A 7,528-nucleotide genomic window follows, 5' to 3' on the forward strand; every position below is an offset into this window, starting at 1 on the left:
CTGACTCATTGGAAAAGACCCTGATGCTGGGAGGGATTGGGAGCAGGAGGAGAAGGGGATGACAGAGGATGAGATGGCTGGATGGCATCACTGACTCGATGGACATGAGTTTGAGTGAACTCTGGGACTTGGTGATGGACAGGGAGGCCTGGTATGCTGTGATTCATGGGGTTGCAAAGAGTTGGACACGACTGAGTTACTGAACTGAACTGAACTGATGTGTGTATACATAATCAAATACATAGTATTATTTTGAACAAACAGGTCCATCTACAATAGGGAAAATAAAACTTTTTATTTACCTCAACTTATTCCTTCTTTGATATTCCTCCTTTCTTTATGTGGATCTGAATTTCTGAACTACATCATTTTCTTTCTCTCTAAAGAATTTTTTAAAACATTTCTTGCAAGGCAGGTCTCCTGGTTATGGATTTCTTCAATGTTTGTTTACCCGAAAAATCTTATTTCTTCTTCACTTCTGAAGGATAATTTCAAAAGTACAGAATTTTAGTTTGTTGGGGATTTTTTTCTCTATACTTATTTCACTCACTCTTTTCTGGCTTGATGGTTTCTAAGGAGAAGTTGTTGATATGATAATTTTTATCTTTGCTCCTCTATATGCAATGTGATTTTTTTCCTCAGGCTTCTTTCAAGATTTGGCACTTTATCTTTGATTTTCTGCAGTTTGAATATGATAGCTTCCACTGTAGTTTTATTTGCATTTATTCTGTTTTCTATTCTCTTATCTTTCTTGTTCTGTAGTTTGGTGTCTGATGTCAATTTTGGAAAATTCTCAGTCATTATTGCTTCAAATATTATTTTTATTTTTCTCTTTTTTTTTCTTAAGGTATTCTCATTATGCATATGTACACTTTTTACAGTTTTCCTACAGATCTTTTTCCTACTTTGCTGAGATGTTGTAAGGATTCAATGAAACAATATATTCAAAATGCTTAGCACAAAGCCTAGAACATAGAGCATGCATGCTGAGTCGCTTCAGTTGTGTCTGACTCTGTGTGACCCTGTGGACTATGACCCGCCAGGCTCCTCTGTCCATGGGAGTCTCCAGGCAAGAATATTGGGGTGGGTAGCCATTCCCTCCTCCAGGGGATCTTTCTGATCCAGGGATCAAACTCGTGCCTCCTGCACGGCAGGCTTATTCTTTACTACTGAGCCACCAGTACCTAGCACTAAAACTGGAGGAACTCTGCATGCTGTCTTGAATAGAAAAGCTAAAGATGAGCAATGGTCACAGAAGTTCTTGAATTGATAGCACTTTATTAGAATTTTAAGAGGTGAAGTCATATTTAATTCTCTCTGGATAAGAAAGCAATGTTTTGGCAGTAGGTATAACTATTGAAGTGTTTAAGGTAGGGACAAAGCAATTTAATTTCCATAAACTATTAAAGTTGACTCCTGAGTTATTAGTCTCTAGGTCACCAAGAAAATGATCATTCATTTTACCAACAGTTTAAAGTTTGGTACATTATGGTCCTCAGATTCTTTTTCTATTTGAAACTTACTTGCAATTATTTTTCTCCATTAAACCATGAAAGTTCCTTCCAACAACTCATGGGAGTTTTCCAGAATTTTCAAGAGCAGGTAGTATCCATTTACTCCCCCCCCCCCCACCACTCTTAGGTATATACACCAAAGAATCAAAAACAGAAACTCAAATAAGTTAATTGTACACCTATTAGCAGCATTAGTCATTATAGTCAAAAGGTATTCATTCACAGATGAATGGACACATGTGGTCCAACCATACAATGGTATATTATGCAGCCATAGAAAGGAATGAAGCACTGACACACGTACAGTACAGGTGAGCTTTGAGAAATAAACCAGACTCAAAAAAAGAGACAGATACTGTGTGATTCCACTTACATAAGGTACCTAGGATGGGAAAAAATCATGGAGACAGAAAATAGCTTAGGGAATGGGGGAGAGAAAAGCAGGGAGTTTTGCTTAAAGGTGACAGTTCTTTGGGTGATGGAAAAGTTCTGAAGACAGACAGTGGCAATGGCTGCACAACAATGTGAGAGCGGAATTAATGCCACTGAACTGTACACCTAAAAATGACTATAATGGCAAATTTTACATTATACATACTTTATCAAACACAATAAACTATCATGAAACCTTTCCATGTGAAACAACAGATAAACTTTAAACCCTATATTGATGTCAAATATGCTCCATTAAAAAGAAAAAACCCAATTCCAAGTAAAGCATGTTTTGAGTAAGTATAAACATGTTCTCCGATTGATTATATTCTTTGCAGCCAAAGATGGAGAAGCCCTATGCAGTCAGCAAAAACGAGATGGAGACCTAACTGTGGCTCAGATTATGAACTCCTTACTGCCAAATTCAGACTTAAATTGAAGAAAGTAGGGAAAACCACTAGACTATTCAGGTATGACCTAAATCCCTTATGATTATACAGTGGAAGTGAAAAATAGATTAAAGGGACTATATCTGATAGAGTGCCTGATGAACTATGGTTGGAGGTTCATGATACTGTACAGGAAACGGAGCAAGACCATCCCTAAGAAAAAGAAATGCAAAAAAGCAAAATGGCTGTCTGAGGAGGCCTTACAAATAGCAGTGAAAAGAAGCGAAGTGAAAAGCCAAGGAGAAAAGGAAAGATAAACCCATTTGAATGCAGGGTTCCAAAGAATAGCAAGGAGAGACAAGAAAGCCTTCCTCAGTGATCAGTGCAAAGAAATAGAGGAAAATAACAGAATGGGAAAGACTAGAGATCTCTTCAAGAAAATTAGAGATACCAAGGGAACATTTCATGCAAAGATGGGCACAATAAAGGACAGAAATGGTATGGACCTAACAGAAGCAGAAGATATTAAGAAGAGGTGGCAAGAATACACAGGAGAACTGTACAAAAAAGAGCTTCATGACCAGGATAATCACGATGGTGTGATCACTGACCTACAGCCAGACATCCTGGAATGTGAAGTCAAGTGGGCCTTAGGAAGCATCACTATGAACAAAGCTAGTGGAGGTGATGGAATTCCAGTTGAGCTAGCTCAAATCCTAAAAGATGGTGCTGTGAAAGTGCTGCACTCAATATGCCAGCAAATTTGGAAAACTCAGCAGTGGCCACGGGACTGGAAAATCTCAGTTTTCATTCCAGTCCCAAAGAAAGGCAATGCCAAAGAATGCTCGAACTACCACACAATTGTACTCATCTCACACACCAGTAAAGTAATGCTCAAAATTTTCCAAGTCAGGCTTCAGCAATATGTGAACCATGAACTTCCAGATGTTCAAGGTGGATTTAGAAAAGGCAGAGGAACCAGACATCAAATTACCAACATCCTCTGGATCATTGCAAAAGCAAGAGAGTTCCAGAAAAACATCTATTTCTGCTTTATTGACTATACCAAAGCCTTTGACTGTGTGGATCACAACAAACAGTGGAAAATTCTGAAAGAGATGGGGGAATACCAGACCACTTGACCTGCCTCTTGAGAAACCTGTATGCAGGTCGGGAAGCAACAGTTAGAACTGGACATAGAACAACAGACTGGTTCCAAATAGGAAAAGGAGTATGTCAAGGCTGTATATTGTCACCCTGCTTATTTAACTTATATGCAGAGTACATCATGAGAAATGCTGGGCTGGAAGAAGCACAAGCTGGAATCAAGATTGTCAGGTGAAATATCAATAACCTCAGATATGTAAATGACACCACCCTTATGGCAGAAAGTGAAGAGGAACTAAAGAGCCTCTTGATGAAAGTGAAAGTGGAGAGTGAAAAAGTTGGCTTAAAGCTCAACATTCAGAAAACGAAGATCATGGCATCTGGTCCCATCACTTCATGGCAAATAGATGGGGAGACAGTGGAAACAATGGGTGACTTTATTTTTGGGGGCTCCAAAATCACTACAGAAGGTGACTGCAGCCATGAAATAAAAAGACACTTTCCTTTGAAGGAAAGCTATGACCAACCTAGATAGCATATTAGAAAGCAGAGACATTACTTTGTAAACAAAAGTCCATCTCATCAAGGCTGTGGTTTTTCCAGTAGTCATGTATGGATGTAAGAATTGGACTGTGAAGAAAGCTGAGCGCGGAAGAATTGGTGCTTTTGAACTGTGGTGTTGGAGAAGACTCTTGAGAGTCCCTTGGACTGCAAGGAGTCCAACCAGTCCATTCTAAAGGAGATCACTCCCGGGTGTTCACTGGAAGGACTGATGTTGAAGCTGAAACTCCAATACTTTGGCCACCTGATGCAAAAAGCTGACTCATTTGAAAAGATCCTGATGCTGGGAAGGATTGAGGCCAGGAGGAGAAGGGGATGACAGAGGATGAGATAGTTGGATGGCATCACAGACTCAATTGACATAAGTTTGAATAAACTCCAGGAGTTGGTGATGGACAGGGAGACCTGGTGTGCGGCAGTCCATGGGGTCGCAAAGAGTTGGACATGACTGAACTACTGAATTGAACTGAGTCTCACAGATCAATTCCCAAAGCAGAAAGAAATCTGACCAGAATTTGACTGACCCCAGTGCAGTGGCTCAGGGGAACTGGGAAACCACTGGTTGGGATGGTAGAGTCCTGAGGCTAACCAGGGTTAGAGGAATGAACCATAATACACAGTGTGGTGGAGTGTCTGAGGTCATCAGTGGAGCTCCACACTCTGGGCAAGGACCTGTGGAGAACTGATGCTCCTACCTTGTTAATGATTCCTCCATTTTCAACAACTCCTTCAGCACCAACTATGACAAGATCCACGTTATCCATGATGTAGCCAACTGCAGCATCAGGGAACACAGTGAAGGGGACACTGAGGTGGCAGAGGGCTTTGGCCATCTTCTTACCTGATAAGTCAGGCTGTGACTCTGTAATGTACACACTGAAATGCTTCTTGGTGCCAGGGCAGTTTCCCAGACTCTCAGGACCACTCTGGGGGTAGGTGTGCATTAATATTCTTGCCCCATCTTTGATCAAAGTATGGCATAGATCTGCAATTTTATTTCTCGACAGTGATATTCTCCTGAGGAAAATCTCTCCCCGCTCATGATGATCTTTCTACATTTGGAGTAATCAGAGTATTCCAGGGAGGTACGGCTGATGAAGCACAGGAGCTCACCGCCCGACGACACGGCCACTGAAGAGTCCATGCCCCTGGGTTTCTGTGGCCCTGGTGAGATTCACCCTCAGGCCCTGGATTGTCTCCCCGTATCCCTTCTCAAGTACTCCAGCAAAGTCCGGATGGCAGCTACTGCTGAGGCCATGTCAGGATCTTCTTCGATCTGAGACTTAAAGTATTTGATTAACTCCTTGTTGTCCATGGTGCCCTCTGGACCGCAGAGCCCAAGAGGCCCTGAGCCACGCGCGAGGCCTGATTAGGTCCTGCCACCGTGTGGACTCCGCACCACACTGACTGACAGCGAGAGGCCAGGCTCTACATTCCACTTCCCTCCATTAACTTTTAAAATGCATGATTTTTTTCCCCCTCTGCATGATGTGTGTATGTGGATATTGTACTTTCCACAGAAATGGTATTTAATGTTAGGTACTGTTTTGTAACGTCCATATTTTACATAGAGTTGTATTTCATATATTACACATTCTAATGTACAGTAGTCTTCTGGGACTGACATAACAAATTGCTATAAACCTGGCTTAAAGCAACAAAAATTAATTCTCTCACAATTCTGGAGGCCATAGGTGTGAAACAAGATGGAGTAGGGCCATGGTCCCTAGGAGGGCTCCAAGGGGACTCCTTCCTTTTCTTTTCCAGCTTCTGGGCATGCACGTATTCCTTGGTTTGAGGCTGCGTGTCTGGTTGGACATATCTTTTGAGGACCAGCATTCAACCCCCTGGGGCTTCCCAGGTGATGCTAGTGGTAAAAAAAACCCACCTACAATGCAGGAGATGCAAGAGATGCAGGTTCCATCCCTGGGTTGGGAAGATCCCCTGGAGAAGGAAATGGCAACCCACTCCAGTATTCTTGCCTGGGAAATCGCATGGACAAAGGAGCCTGGTGGCCTACAGTTCATGTGCTTACAAATAGTCGGACATGATTGAGCACTCATGATGAGTGCTGACCACCAGACAGCCAGATGGCTGTGCCAAGGTATTTTACTTACCAAATCCTTAGTTTCTTCAACTCATGGGAGAAATGCACAGAAACACTGTAACTTAAAACTTCAAAGAGCTTGATGATAACATTCTCTCACTCCAGTCTGGACTTGGATTTGAAGGGATTTTAATCACCATGTTCCTTGTTCCTAATTTCCATCGTCTATTTTTTAAGTCTCTGAGCACTGGTTTAAGGAACACGATTTTTCTTTTAGAAGCACTTAGTGGAAAACATTGTGTTCCTTTCTAATTTATAAGAAAACACTTGAGGAAAAAGACTTGCCTTAAATGAGTTATGAGGCCAGTGTTCAGCCTGAACTTTCTTCCTTAGCTAAAATGAATTCCATTTTCTCCTTTTCAAGCTGTAGTATATCTTCTTCCTTGTATGTCAAATTAATCTTTGTCCTTAAAATTATGATCACTGAGAGAACACTTAGTTTGTTTCAGTCAAGAATGTGCTGGACTAAACAAAGCATATGTTTTCTTTGAGGTTCTATTAGACAAACTTGAAGATAATGACTACTGAGATCCAATAAAACAACAGATCATCACATCCTTTTAGGAACATGTCACTGGGAGTAGTGGTTCTGATTCTCATTTCACAAAGAACACTTCCAATTAACTGGCTGAATTTACTTGCAGAGGGTTGACATATATACTGAGTATGGCTGCTTACATTTGAAGTATTAGTTATAATATACGCATACCAAATCAAAAACGTATATTGTAGGATACAATGAAAACCAGCTAGTAGTTTGACTTTTGCCAAACATTTCTTAATACATAAAATGTTAAGCTTTATCACTTGAAAATTCTACAACTTCCAACCTCTTTATTATTCATCAATACTTGGAAACTCTGCTTTATCCATTCTCCCTGAGAAGACTCAAGAATATTGACTGTGTCTTATCTGAGGAAGACTATTGACTACTATTCTATCTTTTCTAGTCCTGGAAGTGAATGCATCTCATTGAAAAGATCTAAATAACATTTGAACTATTAAAAATAAAAAAGTCAGGTCTTTCTCTGATGTCTCACTCCATCCTCAACCTCTTACTGATGGCCATGTACTTTATAATCCATTTTAATGAAATGTTTAGAATAGACTAATAAATCGGGACAGGAAGTGGACTAGTGGTTGCCTAGGGCTAGGCAGGGTAGGGGCAGAGGGGTAATGGTCATTGGGTATGGGGCCTTCTTTTGGGCTCATGATAGTTGCCCAATTCTGTGAATGCATTCAGTTCAGTTCAGTTCAGTCGCTTAGTCGAGTCCGACTTTTTGTGACCCCATGAATCGCAGCATGCCAGGCCTCCCTGTCCATCACCAACTCCCAGAGTCTACCCAAACTCATGTCCATCAAGTCGGTGATGCCATCCAGCCATCTCATCCTCTGTTGTCCCCTTTTCCTCCTGCTCC

At 41.1% G+C, this 7,528-nt stretch overlaps 1 pseudogene; it reads right to left on the reverse strand.

Annotated features, from left to right (window-relative positions):
- LOC104987922 overlaps positions 1-5,318 on the reverse strand; it is a 181,901-nt pseudogene extending 176,583 nt beyond the window's left edge.
- Positions 5,319-7,528: the final 2,210 nt, after the last annotated feature.

The sequence above is a fragment of the Bison bison genome, unplaced genomic scaffold, assembly GCF_000754665.1.
Source record: "Bison bison bison isolate TAMUID 2011002044 unplaced genomic scaffold, Bison_UMD1.0 scf7180017864108, whole genome shotgun sequence".
Taxonomy (NCBI): domain Eukaryota; kingdom Metazoa; phylum Chordata; class Mammalia; order Artiodactyla; family Bovidae; genus Bison; species Bison bison.